This window comes from Lolium perenne, chromosome 7, assembly GCF_019359855.2.
Source record: "Lolium perenne isolate Kyuss_39 chromosome 7, Kyuss_2.0, whole genome shotgun sequence".
In the NCBI taxonomy this organism is placed as follows: domain Eukaryota; kingdom Viridiplantae; phylum Streptophyta; class Magnoliopsida; order Poales; family Poaceae; genus Lolium; species Lolium perenne.
This window is the reverse complement of record NC_067250.2, coordinates 78,741,635-78,758,831: the sequence shown is the minus strand read 5'-3', so window position 1 is coordinate 78,758,831 and position 17,197 is coordinate 78,741,635.

Below are 17,197 nucleotides of genomic sequence, written 5' to 3'. Positions count from 1 at the left end.
CACAGGTACTGCCTCGATCCACTTAGTGAATTTGTAGACTGCAACCAATAAGTACGTGTGTCCTCCGGGTGACGATCTTGGCAGCGGTCCAACTTGATCGAGTCCCCATTGAGCGAAGGGCCATGCCAAGGGTATTGTCATTAGGTCCGTTGCAGGAGCGTGTGGTTTTGGTGAAAAAAGTTGGCAGGGATCGCACTTCATGACTAGATCTCTAGCATCCGACGCTGCCGTTGGCCAGTAAAATCCTGCCCTGAAGGCTTTTGCCACAAGGGCCCTGCTCCCTGCGTGATGCCCGCAGGTTCCCTCGTGTATCTCGCGCAACAGTACTTTTCCATCGTCAATGGCGATGCACCTTTGGAAGATCCCTGAGATGCTATGCTTGTAAAGCTCACCATTTACCACGGCGAAGGCCTTTGAACGTCTGACGATTCGCCTTGCTTCCACATAGTCCTCTAGCAGCTCTTGCTTTGTCAGATACGCTAGGAACGGTTTGGTCCATAGTGGCTCGAGGAGGAGGACTTGTCCGGCAGGAGAAGTTGGAGATTCTTCAGCCGGAGGAGTTTGCTGCGAGCTTGCCTCTAATTCATCAGCTGATGGTTTTGGAGGTGCCGACGTCTTTTCTTTTATTGATCGTTGAGTGATCACTTCGTAGAACACTCCGTCTGGGATGGGGGAGCACGTAGACCCAATGTTTGCCAAAGTGTCGGCTTCCTCATTACTGGCTCTGCCGATATGTTTGAGCTCGCATCCTTCGAATTTAGCTTCCATATTCTGATACAGCTGCCGGTAGGCGATCATGTTGTCGCTGACTGCGTCGCACAGGTTCATCGACTGCTGCACCACCAAGTTTGAGTCTCCATAGATTTCTAGACGAGTAGCACCACACGCCTTTGCCATTTTCATTCCGTGCAACAGCGCTTCGTATTCTGCTTCGTTGTTCGTCGGCAGAGAGAAATTCATACGTAGTATATACTTCATCTTATCTCCCTGCGGTGATATCAGCACCACTCCTTCTCCTGCACCTGTACTCCGTTTTGACCCATCGAAGTACATTATCCATGACCCCGACATGTCGGGTGCTGCTGGCGTCTGTGATTGGATCCAATCTGCCACGAAATCTGGGAGGATTTGGGATTTTATCGCCGTTCGATTAACGTAAGTTATGTCATGTGGCGCTATTTCGATAGCCCATTGAGACACTCGACCTATGGCTTCCGGATTGGTCATTATGCTCTTCAGGGGTGCTTCACTTACAACGATGATCGGGTGCTCCGTGAAGTAGTGCCGCAACTTGCGAGCTGACCTCCATACTGCGTACGCCAGCTTCTGATGATGGGGATACCTCTGCCTTGCAGGAGTGAGCACTTCACTGAGGTAGTAAACGGGCCTCTGCACACCATGAACTCTCCCTGCTTCCTCTCGTTCGACGACTAAAACGCTGCTGAAGACTTGTGCTGTTGCGGCTATGTACATGAGCAACGTCTCCTTCTCGCGCGGAGTCACAAGCACTGGGGAGGTCGATAAGATTTTCTTCAAGTTGTCGAAGGATTCCTGTGCCTCCTTTGTCCACTCGAACTTTTCCGACTTTTTCATCAAGTTGTAGAAGGGCAAAGCTTTCTCCCCTAGCTTTGCAATGAACCTGCTGAGCGCTGCTAGTCGGCCTGCCAACTGCTGCACTTGGTGCAGATTCTTTGGCGGCTCCATATCAAGAATAGCTTTGATCTTTAAGGGATTGGCTTCGATTCCTCTAGCTGATATGAAGTACCCGAGTACTTGTCCTCCTGGCACTCCGAAGAAGCATTTTTTGGGATTCAACTTGATTTTGTATCTGTCCAGATTGTTGAAGGTTTCCCGCAAATCATCGATGAGCGTGGCTGCGTGCTTCGTTTTCACCACGATGTCGTCGATGTAAACTTCAATGATTCTTCCAATCTGTTCCCCAAGGCAGGCTTGCATGCAGCGTTGGTAAGTTGCTCCCGCATTTTTCAGCCCGAAGGTCATGACGTTGTAACAGAAAACGCCGTGTGGAGTGATGAACGCAGTTAGCTCCTGGTATTCCTTCTTTAGTTTAATCTGATTGTACCCGGAGTATGCATCGAGGAAAGAGAGACGGTCGCATTCGGCCGTGGAGTCGACTATTTGGTCTATTCGAGGCAGCGGGAAATGATCTTTCGGGCAGTGCTTGTTAAGGCTGGTGTAATCGATGCACATGCGGAGGGCGGTCGTGTCCTTCTTCGGCACCATGACGGGATTGGCCACCCACTCAGATTCCTTAAGCTCTCGAATAAATCCTGCCTTGCGGAGTCGATTAACTTCTTCGCCAATTGCTCTTCTCTTTGGTTCGGAAAATCGTCGCATTGATTGCTGTACTGGTTTGGCCGTCGGGTCAACATTTAGGGCGTGCTCAGCGAGTTCCCTGGGGATACCTGGCATGTCGGATGGTTCCCATGCAAATATCTCCCAGCGCTCATGGAGGAACTCGATGAGCGCGCTTTCCTATGCGTCAGTGAGGTCAGCCGAAGTATTAACCGTCTTCTTCGGGTCAGTAGGGTGCACCTGCAGCTTCTTAGTTTCCTTTGCAGTGTCGAACTCATTGTATCTTACGTTTCGATTGTCGGCTGGTGGTTGTGTGTGGTCTGTAACAGTATCGATCGCGTTGAGTTCTTCCTTGGCTCCAAACTTCGAGGCGATCTTCTGGAACTCCCTGTCGCAGTTGTCTGATTGAGCAAAGCTGCCATGAACGGTTATTGGGGTCCCGTTGTTGCCTGGCATCTTCAGTTTCAGGTATGCATAATGAGGCACGGCCATGAATTTAGCAAACGCAGGCCTGCCGAGGATGGCGTGGTACTGAGATTCCCAATCGACCACTTCAAACTCGATCCTTTCTTTCCTAAAATTACTGGGCGTGCCGAAGACTACGTCCAATGAAGTTTTGCCGAGCGAATAAGCGGGTCGAGTCGGTATAATGCCGTGGAACCCTGTGTCAGATTCTCTTAGCATGTCGACTGTTAAACCCATTGCTCTCATTGTGCTGGCGAATAGCAGGTTCAAGCCGCTTCCTCCATCCATGAATACTTTGCCCATATTATACCCTCCAATCTGTGCTTCAAGGACAAGGGCCGCGTGGCCGGGCCTTGGGACAGCTTTCGGGTGATCCGCCCTGCTGAAGGAGATGCTTTGTTCTGACCAGTCGATGAAATCAGGCGTATCAACCATGGTGACTTCCGCTTATTTTACTTCTCGGGAGAACTTCTTGATTTCTCTCTTTGAAAAGCTGGTTTTATGGATCATGTTGACTTGTCCGCGTAGCTCTGGGAATACTTCGGCTGGTACATATTCGTCTTTTTCCATTGGTTCGTATGGTTCTGGTACATACGGTTCTGGCAGATGGTCGTTCTCCATCATGTGAACTCTTGATATAGCTTCAGCTCTAAGATCATCACAGAACTGCCGAATCTCCAGGAAGTGACGATAGTTCCTCAACAAATGACTAGACTTCTCCCGACCATCTTTTGGATCAATGTAGGAGTGGAGGTAACATGGCGCCTCGAGTTGCTCTGTAGCCGAAAGGTACGGAGAATGGGTGCGGCCCCTGATTGATGATGTGTCGTGGCATCCTTGCTCGAACTGTCGCGGGTGAACTGCTGTTCTCCCTTCCACCTCACGGTGTGAGCCTCTTCGTCTCTTCCTTTGTCCAGCCGTGGTGTCGAGACCCCCTCGGTTGCTCTCTTGTATGCTCCTGGGCGGAATTTTTAGGGTTGTCGCTGAAGGGACACCCTCCGGAGGTACAGCCTTTGAGTCGGACGCGCCGACCCTAGGGAGGCGAAGGAAACCTCCGGAGTCGATGACGAAGTGGACGCCACCGAAAACAGCCTCCGTGTCGTGAGATGGTGCCATAGAGTTTGGGTGAAGTGCTTTGCGGCGCGGCACAAACTCGAAGGACCCGCAGCGGATCGGATCTCTTGACTCTGCCGGCGTCGGTGATTCGAGTAAGAACGCCGCGGACGTGACTGGTACTGCCGATGACTTGCCTTGTGCCGACAGGCTTCCCACAGACGGCGCCAATTGTCGAGGGTACTCCTCGCCAATGCCCTCCGATAGGGGCTTAGGGTTGATGGAATCCTGCAAGCTGACACGAGACATCGGTTCACAGACAAGCGGGGAGAGCAATTTACCCAGGTTCGGGGCCCTCGATGAGGTAAAACCCTTACGTCCTGCCTGTCTGTTCTTGATTATGATGATAATGGGTTACAATGGGGTGCCGAATAGTTCGGCTGAGATCTCGTCGAGATGGCTAATCGCTAAGGTGACCTAGCTCTAAGCTTTTTCTGGCTAAGATTGCTAAGGTTGATCGTGTCCCTCGGCAGCCCCTCTCCTGGCCTTTATATAGGAGGCCAGGTCTCAAGAGGTCTAACCGAACACGACTAGATTTACAGTAGTTTAGATCCGATCTTTCCTTGTTTGGCTGCTTCCTTGTCTTGCCCGCCAAGGATTCCTCTGGTGCGCCGCCCAGGTGGCCCATCTTGCCTTCAGGTGTCTTCATGGGCCTCCAACTAATCAATACAGGATAGGGCAATGTCGGTTACCCGAAGGGTAATGCCCACGTCAGCGGCTGCTAGGTGAAAGAGCACGGAGACCCCATGTGTGGTTTTGGTAATTAATGACAATCCCTATGGACTAATGTTTGCATTGAGTTATATTTGTAGGAGTTGCCCATAGGCAATGCTTGAACCATATGTTGGCTTCAAGGTTGCAATAAGAAGAAATGAGGTGCAAGTTCAAAATGAGCCAACTCGAAGAGATCAACCACTTGAAGCTTGTCATCTATATGGTGATCATGTATATGTGAAGATGCACCAGAGAAGAAGCTCTCCCATAGTGGAGTACGGAGGAGCAATTCGCAAGACTTCATCAAGCAATCACAATCAAAAAAAGGTGTTTCATCTTGTTGCGGTCAAGACCGACATCATCAAGCTCAAGCGAAATGCGCAAGGTTAATATTTCTGCTTGATAGGGTTTCTTTCTTACCGGTCCAATGGTTTAGTTGGGAGACCGGTTTATAGGCTAGACGCTATGCTATCAAGGGGCTCTCAAGTGAGTAACTCGATCGTATCGTTTGGAGTGCGGTCAAACCTTTTCATCCTTGCATCATCTTTCTTGGTTGTTATGTGGATCTTATCCATGTGGTGTTTTAGATATTGTGGTTATTTCCATGACAATCTCTAGTTCATCGAAAACGAATTTCACATAGATCACTTGTTTCGTTTTCGAGTTTGGTGATTTTCTCGGTTTCTCGTATTTAGAGCTTTGACTCTAAAATTGATAGAAATTCATCCCCCACTTGTTTCCATATTTTATTGGGGTTGCTCTTGTCGTCCTCTTTCCAACAAAATTGGTTTCATCGTATTTGGATTTCCCTAGCTCGAGTTATTTTGTTTCTTATATTGCCTCGTATTGGACTAAAAAGAAATGGAGAGAGAAGGAAATAAGGGAAGGGAAGGAGCTGGGCGCTCGGCGACGCGGCCGGTGGCACCGGCCAATACCATCGCCTGTGCCTGGCCGGTGGCACCGCCCGAAAAGCCGGCCACACTACCGAGAAAGTGGCAATGCTCCCAGTAGCCCCTCGAGCATGGCCAGTACCACGACCGGTACCAACGCCAGTGGTACAGACCTGGCCTGGCCGGTGCTACCGGGCATGGGTGCCCAGTGGTACCGGTCTCCCCTCCCCCGCGCGGCCTCGCTTCGCTGCTCCTCCCCCATGCTGCCACGTCGAGCACGACTGGTAGTACCGGCCCGGGAAGGCCAAGCCCAACAAGTAGATTTTCTTGAGCACCTTTTTAAGCCCCCCTTTTTTCCTGTTGCACACGATTTTTCCTCTCTCTCTCAAGCCTCTCTCCTCAATTGTTGTTGAGCTCTTGGAGAGTGAGATCTTTCTCCCTTCCAATGATTCTTGCATATTGACAAGGTATTAACTTGTCAATGCCTACGGGTTGTAGACTAGGGTTTAGTTGGAAGTAGAGGGCAAGTAGATCTCGAAGGTTTCAGCTGAAAAGTACTCGACGATTATGAAACTAGGGTTTGTGAAACGATGATTCGATGCTTTCTTTGTCCCTCGACTCCCCCTTATATAGGAGGCGGAGCCGAGGGATTCGTATTGTACAAGTTACAGAGTCCGGGAAGGTTTCTAACTCATCCCGCAAGATTACAAATAGTGCTTCCTATTACAACTCTAACTTTCCTTAATAATATCTTGGGCTTCCGAATCTTCTTATTCTTCGGGTAGTGGGCCTTCAGTAAACCCCGGGTACTATCTTCGGCAGGCCCATTGGGGATGCCTATGTCAGTAGCCCCCGAGATTTTGCTTGAATCGTAGAGTCAAGGAAAATCTCCACTGTTTATTTTTACTCGACAACTTAAAACTTTTCTATATTTCTTCACACAAATTTCTATATTGTACAGGGATAATGGTAGTTGGGGCTAGTTCATCTGACGGATCAGGTACTAGTTAACTGCTCTAGTGGCAATCCGCAAAAACCTACTTCAAGATCACGTCCCTGGACATGATCTCGGGATACTGGTGTAAACTTCGACAGGTGCCGCTTAAGGTCTTACCATTCTATCGAGTCCCAGTCATATTTATCGGGTACCTAACGCGTCCGTTAGGATTTTTCTTCGTATCTGTTGATACGGATAAAAGTAGCAAACCGATGTCAGAGACGGCGCCACGCCACACAGAACGGATCTGGGGTCTTACCTTCGCAAAGTTTTGCGGCATTCAGAAATTGATCGCAACTTTGGCGTTCTGAGAATATATTGTCGAGTGCTTATTCGGCTATTGGAATGGCACATTTTATTGAGTCAAAGATGACTTATATTGCTCTCCCGATGGGAGTATATGCAGAGTTATTTATAACTCGAAATATATTATTTTTCTCTTCTATCTTTCTTCTTTTCATTCATTCTTTCTTTTTTATAACTTCATCGGGCACGCGAACAGCGTTCCAGATGGGAGTAGCCCCCGAGGCTACAGCCAAGGACTTGTGCTTGGGTGTAGGCTCCACGCCTTATGCTGCTATATTTTCTTTTTCTCCCGAAGTTTTATAATTTCTCGGGTGCGCGAACAGCGCTCCCGATGGGAGTAGCCCCCGAGGCTATGAGCAAATATTTGTATTTGATCATAGGCTCTCGCCATTTCTATTTTGTCTTTCTTGATCTTTTCATTTTTTCAAAGTAGCCCCCGAGCATTTGATCAAAAACTTGTATTTGATCAAAGGTTCACCAATATTTTCCATATCGCCTTTTTATGAAGCTGTTGAGGCGAATTTTTCCTTCTGCCAAGGTGACGTTATTGCTGACGATAGCCACGATTGCGAGGCCGAAAATCGCGAGAAGTTTTCTCCCGCTGCCTTGCGGGCCCAAATTATCCATTATCTTGACACGTCGTGCAGGTGGGGGACACACGTCCTCCGCTTTTCCTGGCGCACGTACCGTAACTTCTCCAGTGTTAAAATACTTTCTTAACCCTATTCCACATGGTTATCATCTGCCACACAATCTTTCCATCCAACGGTCCGCCGCTTCGCCGCACCTCTATATAAGATCTCCTTCTTCTTCCTCGAGCACTTCCGCTCGCGCCGTTCTCCTGCTCTCCTCTGCAAAACTTCCTCCTGCGCCCCACAACTCCCTAAGCTCATCTTCTCCAATCTGCATTCCTGCGCCATTGTTGATGCCACCGCGTCGGTTGATCAAGCACAGCACGCCTGAATCATCAATGGCTGCCGTAGATCTGGGAAGCGCGGAGTGGGAAAGGTCCAAAATTTCCACCCAGGACATCAACCTCTTGAAGAAGCTGGGGATCAGCAAGAAGCCGAAGGCGCTGTGCTTCCCTAGTGAAGAAAGCTACCCAACCCCTCCAATGGGGTATCGGGTAAGTTTCGTCGACCATCTCATCCGCGGTCTTTCCGCCCCCATTCATCCTTTCCGCCGCGGACTGCTTTTTGTTTATGGTCTGCAACTTCACCACCTCACGCCCAATTATATCCTCCATATCTCCATTTTCATCACCCTCTGCGAGGCCTTCCTTGGCGTCCAGCCTAACTGGGCGTTATGGAAGCGCATTTTCTTTTGTCACCGTAATGGCTCTCCCAATGTCGCCTACAATATAGGCGGCGTTGTTATTTCTGTTCGCCCCACAGTCAATTACTTCGACGTCAAACTCCCTGACTCAGTTCAAGGGTGGCGCAAGAAGTGGTTGTACATTCAGGAGGAAAACCATGGATGTGCTGAAGACAATATCCCTCCTTTCGATGGTGCCGAAAAAATCCTTCGCCGCCGCTCCTGGGATGCAGAGGCTACCGAAGAAGAAAGAATATCGACGGAAGCCCTGATGACTCGCATCCATGAGTTGCAGAATACTCGCGGCAAAGAGCTGTCAGGTATTCAAATCACGGCGTATTTTCTTAAAACCAGAGTGCAGCCTCTTCAGGCTCGCAAATACCCTCTCTGGAAGTATGCTGGCGACAAGGACATAGATCGGTTGTCGGCGGATTTAGAGGTCAAGGACTTAGAGAAGCTTGTCCGAAAAATCTCCTCCCTCAGCAAAAAAGATCCTGTCCCTTCTTCTTGCCGTGTAAAACCGTATAGCGCCACCAATGCGCTTCCCAAGGTAACCTTTGTCGATTGATTTGTTATTGCCTTGCTATCGTTTTTGTAACTCCTTTTTTGACATCTTCCCCTGTTTTTTGTATAGAACCATCCAAATCTTGTCTCGCTTCCTCCCCTTCCTGAAGGTGGAGAAGTCGAAGAAAGGGCCGTTGTCACCGACGACAACCAAGATGCCCCCTCTTTTGTGAATGAACCCGTAGATTCTCAAAAATCTGCGGGATCTTCTGAAAAGGAGGCTGTCTCCGAAGGTACTGCATCGGCACAATCTCCTCCTCCTGCTGTTTCTCCAAGGAACAAAAGGAAAAGGGACGATGTCGAAGATTCCGGCACCTCCAAAGCCGAAGAAATTGTTCCTTCACGCCAGAAGGCAGCTTATGATCCATACCTTGAGGCCCTCATCAGCTCGTAAGTCACCTTTTATTTCCCTTTATTTTTGTACTCGAAGATTTTTGTCTATCTTGCTTTTTATGCTGCCGACATTTAATCATAGTGATGATGAGGAAGAAGTACCAGCTGTTGATGTGGCTGCTCGAACGAGTACGTCACATACTCTTGTTGTTTCGGAGACGCCAGTCGAAGGAGAGGAATCCTCGCCTCCTCAACAAAACGTCGGCGTTCCTACTCCTCCTTCAAGCCCCCTTGTTCCTTCACCAAAAAGGACAAGGGTTGAAACAATCCCAGAGCCTACCCCCCAATTGGGTAGCTCCTCTAGCCCTCTCTTGGATGATGTAAGTTCTTAATTTCCTTGTCACTGTCTATATTTCCTCTGTTTGCTTCTTTATGCCATCATATTTTTCCCATACCGACATTTTCTTTCATTGTCCTTCTTTGACAGCCTATGATCAAAGAGCTTATTCGCATCGGTGCCCAATTTATTGAGTACCGTGAGTATGCCAGCAAGACTGAAGGTAATAATTCTTTGCTGGCCCTTGTTTATAACTTCTTGCTCCTGTTTTGTCGCAATTTTGACGATTCTTAACTATTTTGGCAGAAAAACTTGCGGAAGCCAACAAGCTTGTCGACACGCTTGCTCGGAAATTAGAGCAAAGTGAAGCGGCTTGCAAGAAGGCTGAACTTGATGCTAGCAAAGCTAAAGCGGAGGCTGATAAGGCCAAGGCAGAAGCTGCTGGTGTCGAAGATCTGCAAAAAAGACTTGATGATGCCGAAACTGCTTTGACCGAGCACAAAGCCGCGCAGGCTACTCGTGAGAAGGCGATCATCAAGCGCTTGAACACGCAGATTCGGCGCTTTGTCGGTAATTTTGTCGATCCACTCTATTTTTCTTAGACTTGCTTTTCTTTACTTACTGTCGACCAACATATATTTTCTGCGATAGGTAAAACAAACCAAGAATTTGAGCTTGAAGATCCCGACAACGATCCTCTTCTTCACGCGCTCTCTGTCCTTGAGCTTAATGGAACCGAAGCTCACGAAGGCATTGAACAGGCTGACGCAGGATTGTCACGGCTGTTCCCCTATTTCTTCCCGAAGAAAGCGGAGCCCAAGACTTTCCTTGCGCTTGCCAAGGACTTCAACCCACCAGAAGATCTTGGACTGAAGATGCGCCAAGAAAACATGAAGATTGTTGTCGAAAGTACTGTCGCCTTGGTTGCCGACAGCCAACAAACTATCGACTGGGCGAAGGTAGGCAACACAGAACAGATAGAGCAAACAAAACGGCGATCGCTTATCAGGGCGGCAAAGCCCAACACGAAGAAAATCCTGGCCTATCTCGGAATCAAGCCATCTTCAACTCCTAGCTCATCAAAGCCGGAGGTCTAGTTGAATGCCCCTTCTTTTTATTTTTTCTGTTTCTTTAGCTATTGTCGCCATATTAGCTTTGGCGACAATTACCATAGTAGTCCTTTTGAAGAACTCCTTCTGTAATATCCATGTAAATTTCCTGAAGATCAATGGAATTCTGTCTTGTGCAACCATTTGATATTGGAATTTTCTTTTCTAGTTGATATTTGATAACTACTCTGCCAATCCTCATACTGCCGATACTTCTCCTGCTTCCTCCTTCTCGAAGAAAACACTGGTCGATGATAACCTCATCGAAGGTTCTTCAAGCAAACATTTGTCGCAAGATTTGCAAGAACTTCGACAACAACTTCAATCCATGAAAAAACAAACTCTGGCAATGATGGAACAATCTCGAAAAGCATCCGAGAGAGAGAAAATTGCTCTCTAACAAGCAAAAGAGGCCATAGTTGCCAAGGATGCTGCTGTGTCGGAAGCTGAGAAAGCCACTACTCGAGAAAATAGCATGCTCGAGCTAATGTCTGAAGCTAGCGCGGATATGCTAGGTATGTTTTTCCAACCTCACACTGCTTCTTTCTTGTTTTACTGTGCCTCCCCTTAGATTTCTTGTTTTGTCGCTTAATAGGCTCGGTTCTCGATGCTGCCGCTGAAGATGAACGAGTGAATGTCAGAACGAATCTCCTCGTCAATCTTTCTCTTAACCATGGCTGTCTGTTCTGGGCCACCCCTGAGCGAACCCAGCAAATTGTCAGGTTCCAAGATCGCGCTTGTCAGGTGCGCGAATTTCTCAATTTTTGCACGAGAACCTTAACCCTTGTTTACAAGACTTTATTTCCTCGAGATGAGGCTCCCGAAACTCTTCTTGGACTGATGGAGAAATTTAGAGATGCCCCTCGCATTCATAATTTTGTGCGAGCTCAATTGACTGCTGGAGCAAGGTTCGCCATGATTATGATACACATTTGCCATCCCAAGTTGGACCTGATGAAGATTGTTGCTGATTGCTTGGCCAAGAAATCGCGGCGAAAAAATAACATTGACTCAATCAATGAGATGGTTACTCCTGTGGCTGAGGCGATGATGGATGAACTTCTTCGGATGGATTCAGAATTCTTCGTCAAGGGGACCTATGCTGAGCACAAGACAACCAAAGGTTTATCCATAGATAGTATATTAGGCCTAAACTGAGTTGTACTATATTGCGAGAAATTATGTCTATATCTTGTCGATCTCTTTTTGTTCCGAAGAATTTGTTTATATTGTAAAGTAGCCTATATTGTTGGAGCCCCCGAGTCTCTGGCTGGAGTTTATACTGTTTTGCTATCTCAAAGATTTTTCTCTTGTTGCAAGAAGATATATTTATTTTTCCGTCGATGGGTTACGAGCCCCCGAGTGTCTTGGTGGTGAAGTTCTATATTTTAGTTGCGAGGTTTTCAGACCAAAGCAATAGGATTTTGACGAGTATACTATATTTATAGTTGTTAGCTCCCGATGTTCTATTTTGCGAGGTATTCTTGTACCAAGGCGAAATATTTCGGTAAGTCTAGTTTATCTATATTGTGTATATTTTGTAACTTGAAGGCGTTGAGCCCCCGAGCGTGTCGAAGAATAAGAAGTATATCTCCACTATCTTTATTATATTGCAGCACCGCGAGCCCGCCTCATTAAAAACCGTTCCGGCCCCACTCGGTGCCCCGAAAAGGAAAAGAGTGCGTCTGAAAACTCGCGGGCGTTTCAGTACATTGTGTTTTTACAGAGGAGGACTATATTTCGACTCTAAGCGTAGAACCGCCTGAGTTGTGCCACGTTCCAGGGGTTTTTCTCGGGAACCCCTGTCTTCTTGTCCTTGATCCTGTATGCTCCTCCGTCGATGACTTCCGTGACGACATAAGGTCCCAACCATGGTGACTCGAGCTTTTCAGTACTTTGCTGGTTAAGCCGTAACACCAAATCGCCAACCTGAAAAGATCTGGGCCGCAATCGTCGACTGTGGTAGTTTTTCAGGTCCTGCTGGTACTTGGTAACTCGTGATAGTACTTCATCTCGAGCTTCATCGAGTGCATCCATATCGTCCTCCCGAGCTTTTCGTGATGTTTCCTCGTCATACTCTGTTACTCTTGGAGAATCATGCTCTATTTCAATTGGTAGTACTGCTTCGGCTCCGTGGACGAGGAAAAACGGAGTTTCTTGTGTCGTCGTATTTGGTGTTGTTCGGATACTCCATAAAACACTTGGCAATTCTTCTGGCCAGGTATGTCGAGCTTTTTCAAGCGGTCCTAGCAGACGTTTTTAATGCCGTTGCAGATGATACCATTGGCTTTTTCGACTTGGCCATTGGTTTGTGGATGTCCTACTGACGCAAAGTGTAATTTAATGCCTACTTCTGCGCAGTATGCCTTGAACTCCTTAGCTGTAAAGTTGGTGCCGTTGTCTGTGACAATGCTATGAGGCACTCCGAACCGAAAAACGAGGCCTTTCACAAACTTTATTGCCGACGCTGCATCTGGTGAATTTATTGGCTTCGCTTCTACCCACTTTGTGAATTTGTCGACAGCAACCAACAGGTACTCATATCCTCCTGGCGAAGCTTTGTGCAACTTGCCCACCATATCGAGTCCCCATTGGGCAAAGGGCCACGACAATGGTATTGGCATCAGCTCTGCCGCTGGAGAGTGAGGTTTTGCGGCGAATCTCTGGCACGCGTCGCAGGTTCTTACTATCTCTTTTGCATCTTCGATTGCTGTCAACCAGTAAAATCCTGCCCGAAAAACCTTGGCTGCAATAGCTCGGCTGCTCGCGTGGTGACCACATATTCCTTCATGCACATCCTTTAGGATTATCCTTCCTTCTTCGGGTGTGACGCACCTTTGCAGAACACCTGAAATACTTCGCTTGTATAACTCCCCTTTGACCACTGTGAAAGCTTTGGACCGTCGAATAATTCGCCTTGCCACAACTGGATCGTCGGGTATTTCTTTCCGAAGGATATACGATATATACGCTTGCATCCAAGGAACTTCTACCATCATCACAAGCTCTTGGTCCTCTTCGTCCTCCACGGCTTCTTTGAGGGGCGCCGAAGTTTTTTCTTCCTTTGCTTTTTTCTGTGTTTTCTTCAGCTTTGTGGATCTCTCCGCTATTTCTTCCCAAAATACACCTGGCGGGATTGGGAGGCATTGCGACCCGATGTTTGCGAGAACGTCGGCTTCATCATTGCTCAACCTACTGATGTGATTTACCTCGCATCCATCAAACAGCTTCTCAAGCTCATTGTACACCTACTTGTATGCTATCATGCTATCATTGACTGCATCACATTGGTTCATAACTTGCTGAGCCACCAATTGTGAGTCGCCAAAGATTTTTAGTCGAGTTGCGGCGCAAGCTTTTGCCATCTTCATCCCGTGTATGAGGGCTTCGTATTCTGCTTCATTGTTGGATGCGTTTGGGAACGTCATCCGTAGGACATACTTTAACTTGTCGCCTTCGGGTGATATAAGTATCACTCCTGCGCCAGCTCCTTCTACTCTCTTGGATCCATCAAAGTTCATAGTCCAAGTTCTCGACAAATCCGGGGGTCCCGTGTTTTGCAGCTCCATCCACTCTGCAATGAAATCTGGCAAAACTTGCGACTTGATTGCTTTTCTTTTTTCATACGTGATGTCCCGAGGGGAAAGTTCTATTCCCCAAAGGGAGACACGCCCTGTAGCTTCTGGATTGTTCAGTATATTTGAAAGAGGTGCTTCATTGACTACTATTATCGGGTGCGCCGAAAAATAGTGTCGCAACTTTCTTGCCGTTGTAATCACTCCATATGCTAGTTTCGGCATCATGGTACCGCTGTTTGGAAGGCGATAAAACTTCACTGATGAAATATACCGGCCTTTGCACTCCATGGAGTTTCCCTTCTTCTTCTCTTTCGACGACTAGCACCGTGCTAACTACCTGGGGTGTGTGGCTGCTATGTACAGCAGGAGAGGTTCCTTTTCCTTTGGCGCCACCAAGATTGGTGGTGTCGAGATTGTGCGTTTCAAATCCTCGAAAGCTCTATCGGCTTCTTCGTTCCACTGGAATTTCTCCCCTTGCTTTATTAAAGCGTAGAACAGTAACGCTTTTTCTCCCAGCCTGGCGACGAATCTGCTTAAAGCTGTGACTCGCCCAGTTAGTTGCTGTATTTCTTTTAACTTTGTTGGCTTCCTCATTGTTACGATGGCTTGTATTTTGTCGGGATTTGCTTCAATCCCTCTTGCTGAAACTAGGAACCCAAGAAGTTCTCCTGCTGGGACACCGAAGGAGCACTTCGTCGGGTTCAGCTTGAGGCAGAATTTGTCGAGGTTGTCAAAGGTTTCCTTGAGATCCTCGATCAGCGTCGTCCCCTTTTTTGACGTTATGACGACATCGTCGATGTACACTTGCACATTTTTTCCAATCTGTGTCGCCAAACACTTCTGCATCATCCTCTGATATGTTGCTCCCGCGTTTTTCAAACCAAAGGGCATTGTTCTATAGCAAAACACGCCGTAAGATGTGATGAACGCTGTTTTTATTTCATCTTCTTCTTTTAATCTGATCTGGTTATAACCAGAATATGCGTCCAAAAAGGAAAGACGTTCACATCCTGCCGTGGAGTCGATAATTTGGTCGATCCTCGGGAGGGGAAAGTGATCCTTTGGACAATATTTATTGAGACACGTAAAGTCGACGCACATGCGAAGGACCTTAGTGTTTTTCTTCGGCACCAACACTGGATTTGCTACCCATGTGGCCTCTGTGTGCAGCTCCTTGATAAAACCAGCTTCTCTTAGTCGATCAATCTCTGATAGCATAGCCTTGCGGTTTGGTTCCGAAAAACGTCGCAAAGGTTGTTTGATTGGTTTCGCTAGTGGATCCAAGTTTAGGTGGTGCTCGACAAGTTCCCTGGGTACTCCTGGCATGTCAGCTGGACACCATGCGAAGATTTTCCAGTTCTCACGGAGGAACTCGACGAGCGCGCTTTCCTATGCGAGGTCCATGTCGTTTGCGATGGACGTCGTCTTTTTCGGGTCTGTCGGGTGAATCTGCACCTCCTTAGAATTTTTCTCAGTATTGAAAGTTGATTCTTTATTTGGCCTTCCAACGTCTGGCAGCACGTCGTAGTCAGTCATGAGTCTTGACGCCAAATAATCAGCTTGCATCCCGAAAGTTTCTGATATTCGATGAAAATCCTTATCACATTTATCGGCTAGGGCGAAGCTTCCTTTGACTGTGATTGGCCCCTTAGGTCCAGGCATCCTCCACAACAGGTACGTGTAATGTGGTACCGCCATAAATCTAGCATATGCTGGTCGTCCCAACAGAGCGTGGTACTGAGACGGGAAATCTACTACTTCAAACTCCAACTTCTCGATTCTGTAATTTTCTCGGGTCCCAAACTGAACGTCGAGATTAATCTTTCCCAGCGGATAGCTTGGCTTCTCTGGTGTGATACCGTGGAATCTCGTGTCTGTTGGCTTCAGGTTTGCTAGGGATATGTTCATCTTCCTTAATGTATCTGCGTACATAAGGTTTAAGCTGCTGTCGCCATCTATAAACACGCGAGATACGTCAAACCCTGCGATGACCGCTGGTAGTATGAGTGCTGACTGCCCTGGTCGAGGAACTTGCTGTGGATGATCCGCTATGGTGAAGCCAATGTCTTGCCCTGACCAATTAAGATACTCGACTGTTGGTGGAGGCATTTTTTCTGCCATGAACACCTGTCGCGAGATTACTTTCTGAGCTCTGTTGGATGGCCTTCCCTTCTGAATCATCGAGACCGCTCCGTTAGAGTTAGGATCAACGTAAGGCGGTGGTGGAGGTGCTGCCGCTATTCTGAGCTGATGTCGATTGTCGTCCGTAATCGCGGGAGGAGGTGGCAAGTGAATCTCACTCCTGGGTTCTCGAGGATTTCTTTGTGCTGCCTGAGTATTAGCATGCCCTGCATACCTTAGCATTGCCTGGAAATTGCGACAATCCTTCTGCAGATGTCCTGACTGTCTTTTTCCATTGCTGTCGAGGAAAAAGTGCATCTGACACGGCCCGTTCATCATCTCTTCGGGAGACACGAAAGGCCTCTGGAACCTTGGCCCGCTATTTTGCCTATTGTTTCGAGAGTCATCTCTATTGTCGCCTCGTTGCTCGTTGCTTCTCTGGTACTCATCTCTGTTGTTTCCTCCTGCGCTTGCTCAGAAACCAGCCGAGATTTGTCCTGGAGCATCATAGCTCGAGTACTACCGAGGAAATCGTCGCCTTGGTTGATAATTTCGACCGCGGTCTTCCTCTGGCGACCTATGCCGTTTGTTGTGAACAGCATCTTCTCCATATGCCCATCTGTTTGCTATTTCCATTAATGCGGATACTGTCTTTGGATTGGTCCTCCCCAAATCCTCGACAAAATCTCCACGCCTGATCCCTGCGACAAACGCATCTATTGCTCTCTCGTCAGATATATTTTCTGCCGAGTTTTTGATGATATTCCACCTTTGGATATATTTTCTCATTGGCTCGTCTGGCTTTTGTCGGCACGCTCTTAGCTCCTCTAATGACGCAGGTTTTTTACATGTGGACCGAAAGTTCTTGACGAACACTTCCTCGAAGCTATCCCAGCTGTCGATAGATCCTGGAGGAAGTTTCTTTATCCAAGATCGTGCGGCTCCACTCAAGTGCACCTGGATGCTTTGCATAGCTGTTGCTCTGGTTCCTCCTGTGAGCTTCACTGTCTCGAGATAATCAACTAGCCAATCCTATGGAT